Below are 7,500 nucleotides of genomic sequence, written 5' to 3' on the forward strand. Positions count from 1 at the left end.
CACGAGCACGCACGAGGCGCGTCGCACGCCTTCAGCTCGCCCCACCGGCAGGACGTCCCACGATACATGCCAGTTAAACACCGACGGGCGGTGAACCAACAGCGTGGGACACAAATCCAACTACGAGCTTTTTAACCGCAACAACTTTAATATACGCTATTGGAGCTGGAATTACCGCGGCTGCTGGCACCAGACTTGCCCTCCAATAGATACTCGTTAAAGGATTTAAAGTGTACTCATTCCGATTACGGGGCCTCGGATGAGTCCCGTATCGTTATTTTTCGTCACTACCTCCCCGTGCCGGGAGTGGGTAATTTGCGCGCCTGCTGCCTTCCTTGGATGTGGTAGCCGTTTCTCAGGCTCCCTCTCCGGAATCGAACCCTGATTCCCCGTTACCCGTTACAACCATGGTAGGCGCAGAACCTACCATCGACAGTTGATAAGGCAGACATTTGAAAGATGCGTCGCCGGTACGAGGACCGTGCGATCAGCCCAAAGTTATTCAGAGTCACCAAGGCAAACGGACCGGACGAGCCGACCGATTGGTTTTGATCTAATAAAAGCGTCCCTTCCATCTCTGGTCGGGACTCTGTTTGCATGTATTAGCTCTAGAATTACCACAGTTATCCAAGTAACGTGGGTACGATCTAAGGAACCATAACTGATTTAATGAGCCATTCGCGGTTTCACCTTAATGCGGCTTGTACTGAGACATGCATGGCTTAATCTTTGAGACAAGCATATGACTACTGGCAGGATCAACCAGGGAGCTGCGTCAACTAGAGCTGAGCAGCCGGCCGCCCGGGAGTGTGTCCCGGGGGCCCGCGCGAACACGCAAGCGTCCGCTCAATTATTCTGCAAACAGGAGGAGGCTGAGCTCCCCTGCACGATACACCTCGAAACCCTCTCAGGTCCCGGCGGCGCGCAGCGCCGTCCTAAGTACTTGGTCGGGTTCGAGAGAGGCGCAATCGCCCGGAGTTTGGCGAGTAGACGCTTTAGGTGCGACCACCCGTGCTCCCAACTGAGCTTGCCGCTGCCGACAGAGGCCCGGGAGCGTGCTGTCGTGGCATTGCCGGCGGGAGACAACACGCGCCACCTACGGTGGCCGGCAGCTCCAACGCCAGCGCCACAGAAGGACAAAAGCCCCACTTGGGTGCCGAAGCGAACTCTCCCAGCACAGCGCACGCGCCAACACGTCCGCACAGCTGCGATACAAACCACCTGCGAGAACCGCAGAGGCGACCGAGCAGCAGACGGCGTCGCGGCGCCGAGCGCCGGGCGGCGGCGCATCCTCAGCGCACACAGTCCTCAATCGGACCAGCACACTGCAGATGTCCACCGCGCTTCGCACCGGGCCCGCGAGGACCTACTTTGGCCGCACGGCGCCGCGTGCAGGGTGCGCCGGCGCGCAGCTGCGCCGCCTGCCGCCTCCGTCGGCCGGCGCGCCTGCCACTGGCCGCCCCCACCAGCCGGCTGTAGCGCGTGCGCCCACGCACCGCGCGGCCAGCACGCCGGGAGGCCCCCCCTCACCGGCCGGGGACGGTCCCACCCAGCCACCGCCGCGTATCGCTTCACACCCACATGCCATTCACGTTCGTGGGCATGGTGGGTATCGCTGAAACAACCGGTTGGTAGCTCAACCGATCGTCGCCATCACTGATTCACCTCTAGCGAGAACAACCGCACCACAACGGTTTACCAGTTGTTCATTTGCGTAACGTCACCAGCAAACGTAGACGTCCATCGCCATTTGCAAATTCAACGATTGTTGCATGCCTGTGTCAGGTGTCACGACACACTATGTCTGCCCACATACACGCAACAACATGTGCACGCTTCGCGAACACGTGGAAGGTGGCCCCCGTACGTATGCGATGTCCATTGCGCGAACGACTGTCAACCGGCCTCTGTCGCATGTCGCAGATGTGGAACGCAGTGCACCATGCTGTCACGGTGTGTGAGAAGAGACGACTACGTCTGACAACACGCGCCACTACATCAACAGACGGCTCATGCTGATCGCCATCCAGGGCATACCACACTGCAATCCGGCTCTTATAGGGAGACGACACATAGCTGAGTGCACAACAGTTGGACCGCATGGTTCGCCGTTGTTGGCGCAGTCGTTGTACGGTCACATGTACCACGATGTATCATTCAGTACATGAGGACCAATGAGCAGTACAGTGTGTGATTTGGACGTACAACATCAGCGGACAGTTGACACAGGCCGTACCACAGCGTAGGCTAAGTGCTTCGCCATGCGAATGCCAATGAACAACTGCGAAGGGCATTGAGCATGTACGTCCTGCTGCCATCCACATTACAGTGTATCGCTGCAAGGTGTTTAACATGAAGCGATACACTGGGGACCAGGCAGTGCGAGTAGCAAACTATATTGCGGGGGTTGCAGTTAGGCAACACTACACTAATTTAACGCGTCGTATGACAATTACAGAGCGGGTTAAGGCCCAACGTGTGTTGGGTTAAGGCCCAACGTGTGTTGGGTTAAGGCCCAACGTGTGTTGGGTTAAGGCCCAACGTGTGTTGGGTTAAGGCCCAACGTGTGTTGGGTTAAGGCCCAACGTGTGTTGGGTTAAGGCCCAACGTGTGTTGGGTTAAGGCCCAACGTGTGTTGGGTTAAGGCCCAACGTGTGTTGGGTTAAGGCCCAACGTGTGTTGGGTTAAGGCCCAACGTGTGTTGGGTTAAGGCCCAACGTGTGTTGGGTTAAGGCCCAACGTGTGTTGGGTTAAGGCCCAACGTGGGTTGGGTTAAGGCGCAACGTGGGTTGGGTTAAGGCGCAACGTGGGTTGGGTTAAGGCCCAACGTGGGTTGGGTTAAGGCGCAACGTGGGTTGGGTTAAGGCGCAACGTGGGTTGGGTTAAGGCGCAACGTGGGTTGGGTTAAGGCGCAACGTGGGTTAGGTTAAGGCGCAACGTAGGTTAGGTTAAGGCGCAATATAGGTTAGGTTAAGGCGCAATATAGGTTAGGTTAAGGCGCAATATAGGTTAGGTTAAGGCGCAATATAGGTTAGGTTAAGGCGCAATATAGGTTAGGTTAAGGCGCAATATAGGTTAGGTTAAGGCGCAATATAGGTTAGGTTAAGGCGCAACGTAGGTTAGGTTAAGGCGCAACATAGGTTAGGTTAAGGCGCAACATAGGTTAGGTTAAGGCGCAACATGGGTTAGGTTAAGGCGCAATATAGGTTAGGTTAAGGCACAATATGGGTTAGGTTAAGGCACAATATGGGTTAGGTTAAGGCACAATATGGGTTAGGTTAAGGCACAATATGGGTTAGGTTAAGGCACAATATGGGTTAGGTTAAGGCACAATATGGGTTAGGTTAAGGCACAATATGGGTTAGGTTAAGGCACAATATGGGTTAGGTTAAGGCACAATATGGGTTAGGTTAAGGCACAATATGGGTTAGGTTAAGGCACAATATGGGTTAGGTTAAGGCACAATATGGGTTAGGTTAAGGCACAATATGGGTTAGGTTAAGGCACAATATGGGTTAGGTTAAGGCACAATATGGGTTAGGTTAAGGCACAATATGGGTTAGGTTAAGGCACAATATGGGTTAGGTTAAGGCACAATATGGGTTAGGTTAAGGCACAATATGGGTTAGGTTAAGGCACAATATGGGTTAGGTTAAGGCACAATATGGGTTAGGTTAAGGCACAATATGGGTTAGGTTAAGGCACAATATGGGTTAGGTTAAGGCACAACATGGGTTAGGTTAAGGCACAACGTGGGTTAGGTTAAGGCACAACGTGGGTTAGGTTAAGGCACAACGTGGGTTAGGTTAAGGCACAACGTGGGTTAGGTTAAGGCACAACGTGGGTTAGGTTAAGGCACAACGTGGGTTAGGTTAAGGCACAACGTGGGTTAGGTTAAGGCACAACGTGGGTTAGGTTAAGGCACAACGTGGGTTAGGTTAAGGCACAACGTGGGTTAGGTTAAGGCACAACGTGGGTTAGGTTAAGGCACAACGTGGGTTAGGTTAAGGCACAACGTGGGTTAGGTTAAGGCACAATACGGGTTAGGTTAAGGCACAATACGGGTTAGGTTAAGGCACAATACGGGTTAGGTTAAGGCACAATACGGGTTAGGTTAAGGCACAATACGGGTTAGGTTAAGGCACAATACGGGTTAGGTTAAGGCACAATACGGGTTAGGTTAAGGCACAATACGGGTTAGGTTAAGGCACAATACGGGTTAGGTTAAGGCACAATACGGGTTAGGTTAAGGCACAATACGGGTTAGGTTAAGGCACAATACGGGTTAGGTTAAGGCACAATACGGGTTAGGTTAAGGCACAATACAGGTTAGGTTAAGGTACAATACGGGTTAGGTTAAGGCACAATACGGGTTAGGTTAAGGCACAATACGGGTTAGGTTAAGGCACAATATGGGTTAGGTTAAGGCACAATATGGGTTAGGTTAAGGCACAATATGGGTTAGGTTAAGGCACAATATGGGTTAGGTTAAGGCACAATATGGGTTAGGTTAAGGCACAATATGGGTTAGGTTAAGGCACAATATGGGTTAGGTTAAGGCACAATATGGGTTAGGTTAAGGCACAATATGGGTTAGGTTAAGGCACAATATGGGTTAGGTTAAGGCACAATATGGGTTAGGTTAAGGCACAATATGGGTTAGGTTAAGGCACAATATGGGTTAGGTTAAGGCACAATATGGGTTAGGTTAAGGCACAACGTGGGTTAGGTTAAGGCACAACGTGGGTTAGGTTAAGGCACAACGTGGGTTAGGTTAAGGCACAACGTGGGTTAGGTTAAGGCACAACGTGGGTTAGGTTAAGGCACAACGTGGGTTAGGTTAAGGCACAACGTGGGTTAGGTTAAGGCACAACGTGGGTTAGGTTAAGGCACAACGTGGGTTAGGTTAAGGCACAATACGGGTTAGGTTAAGGCACAATACGGGTTAGGTTAAGGCACAATACGGGTTAGGTTAAGGCACAATACGGGTTAGGTTAAGGCACAATACGGGTTAGGTTAAGGCACAATACGGGTTAGGTTAAGGCACAATACGGGTTAGGTTAAGGCACAATACGGGTTAGGTTAAGGCACAATACGGGTTAGGTTAAGGCACAATACGGGTTAGGTTAAGGCACAATACGGGTTAGGTTAAGGCACAATACGGGTTAGGTTAAGGCACAATACGGGTTAGGTTAAGGCACAATACGGGTTAGGTTAAGGCACAATACGGGTTAGGTTAAGGTACAATACGGGTTAGGTTAAGGCACAATACGGGTTAGGTTAAGGCACAATATGGGTTAGGTTAAGGCACAATATGGGTTAGGTTAAGGCACAATATGGGTTAGGTTAAGGCACAATATGGGTTAGGTTAAGGCACAATATGGGTTAGGTTAAGGCACAATATGGGTTAGGTTAAGGCACAATATGGGTTAGGTTAAGGCACAATATGGGTTAGGTTAAGGCACAATATGGGTTAGGTTAAGGCACAATATGGGTTAGGTTAAGGCACAATATGGGTTAGGTTAAGGCACAACGTGGGTTAGGTTAAGGCACAACGTGGGTTAGGTTAAGGCACAACGTGGGTTAGGTTAAGGCACAACGTGGGTTAGGTTAAGGCACAACGTGGGTTAGGTTAAGGCACAACGTGGGTTAGGTTAAGGCACAATACGGGTTAGGTTAAGGCACAATACGGGTTAGGTTAAGGCACAATACGGGTTAGGTTAAGGCACAATACGGGTTAGGTTAAGGCACAATACGGGTTAGGTTAAGGCACAATACGGGTTAGGTTAAGGCACAATACGGGTTAGGTTAAGGCACAATACGGGTTAGGTTAAGGCACAATACGGGTTAGGTTAAGGCACAATACGGGTTAGGTTAAGGCACAATACGGGTTAGGTTAAGGCACAATACGGGTTAGGTTAAGGTACAATACGGGTTAGGTTAAGGCACAATATGGGTTAGGTTAAGGCACAATATGGGTTAGGTTAAGGCACAATATGGGTTAGGTTAAGGCACAATATGGGTTAGGTTAAGGCACAATATGGGTTAGGTTAAGGCACAATATGGGTTAGGTTAAGGCACAATATGGGTTAGGTTAAGGCACAATATGGGTTAGGTTAAGGCACAATATGGGTTAGGTTAAGGCACAATATGGGTTAGGTTAAGGCACAATATGGGTTAGGTTAAGGCACAATATGGGTTAGGTTAAGGCACAATATGGGTTAGGTTAAGGCACAATATGGGTTAGGTTAAGGCACAACGTGGGTTAGGTTAAGGCACAACGTGGGTTAGGTTAAGGCACAACGTGGGTTAGGTTAAGGCACAACGTGGGTTAGGTTAAGGCACAACGTGGGTTAGGTTAAGGCACAACGTGGGTTAGGTTAAGGCACAACGTGGGTTAGGTTAAGGCACAATACGGGTTAGGTTAAGGCACAATACGGGTTAGGTTAAGGCACAATACGGGTTAGGTTAAGGCACAATACGGGTTAGGTTAAGGCACAATACGGGTTAGGTTAAGGCACAATACGGGTTAGGTTAAGGCACAATACGGGTTAGGTTAAGGCACAATACGGGTTAGGTTAAGGCACAATACGGGTTAGGTTAAGGTACACATTGTTGTAAGGAAAGGTGTTTTGGGGGGGGGGGGGCCGGTTTGTTGATTGTGATTATCGTAAGTAAATGACTGCGGCATCATCTGATTTGCCACGTCAGGGTGCACCTTTGGCTCATAACAGGCGGCGCTCTGATTCCATGCTTGTGGCAGACCTGTGTCTTTCATTCCTGCCATTGTTTGTGTGCTGTGACAGGAGGCAGTATTGTGATGTTGGGTGTACCCCTGTGTAGGACATGTGTGGGTGTTGGTGGCTTAGCTGAGCAATGGTGGTTGTCGGAAGGGTGGGATATTCTGTTTTGTGAGTGGACCTCCCGGTCTGGTTATGATAGTGTGGATAGTCTAATGTGGCGGAGAGGATGCACTGGGTGTTGTTCCATGCTGGTGCTTACATATTGTCTCTGTGCCTGTTACAGGCAGAGAGTAGTGCGTGATAAGAGTGTCTGGCTGACGTGTGGTTGTGATTGTGAGCAGAGTCTTTCAGCATGTATACGGACAGTTGTATACATTATCTGTATTTTGATGGCTCTATCTATTACTAATCAGCGCCGTGTATACGTTTCATCCGGTTCCAGTCGAAACTGTTGTATCTCTGTACATTAGTGACACGGCGAGGCCGCCATGTAGTTACTCGTCTCGGCAGCTTCCACCGGTGTATGGCAAATGATTATAAGGAATCAGTCTAGTCGTCAATACCGATAGTGTGACGTCACATGTCTGGGGTGGGGGACGCTGCGCCCTTCCGGTGGGTCATGGCCTAGAAAGACTCTTCCCACGCAGGGGGGCTTGGACTGTCATTGACTCTTCCGAGTAATATACTTGCCGTACGTTTTTGCGACTGCGAGTGCAACGCTCACCGGTACCGACATGGATGGAGCGCCTCCTAGCTG

At 50.4% G+C, this 7,500-nt stretch overlaps 1 non-coding gene across 1 annotated transcript in view; it reads right to left on the reverse strand.

The window, feature by feature from the left end:
* Nucleotides 1-769, reverse strand: part of LOC124579792 — a 1,910-nt gene extending 1,141 nt beyond the window's left edge. Inside the window, exon 1 of the ribosomal RNA XR_006972955.1 lies at nucleotides 1-769. This exon is cut by the window's left edge and continues 1,141 nt beyond it. This is a non-coding gene — a ribosomal RNA (small subunit ribosomal RNA).
* Nucleotides 770-7,500: the final 6,731 nt, after the last annotated feature.

Source organism: Schistocerca americana, unplaced genomic scaffold (genome assembly GCF_021461395.2).
Source record: "Schistocerca americana isolate TAMUIC-IGC-003095 unplaced genomic scaffold, iqSchAmer2.1 HiC_scaffold_313, whole genome shotgun sequence".
NCBI lineage: Eukaryota > Metazoa > Arthropoda > Insecta > Orthoptera > Acrididae > Schistocerca > Schistocerca americana.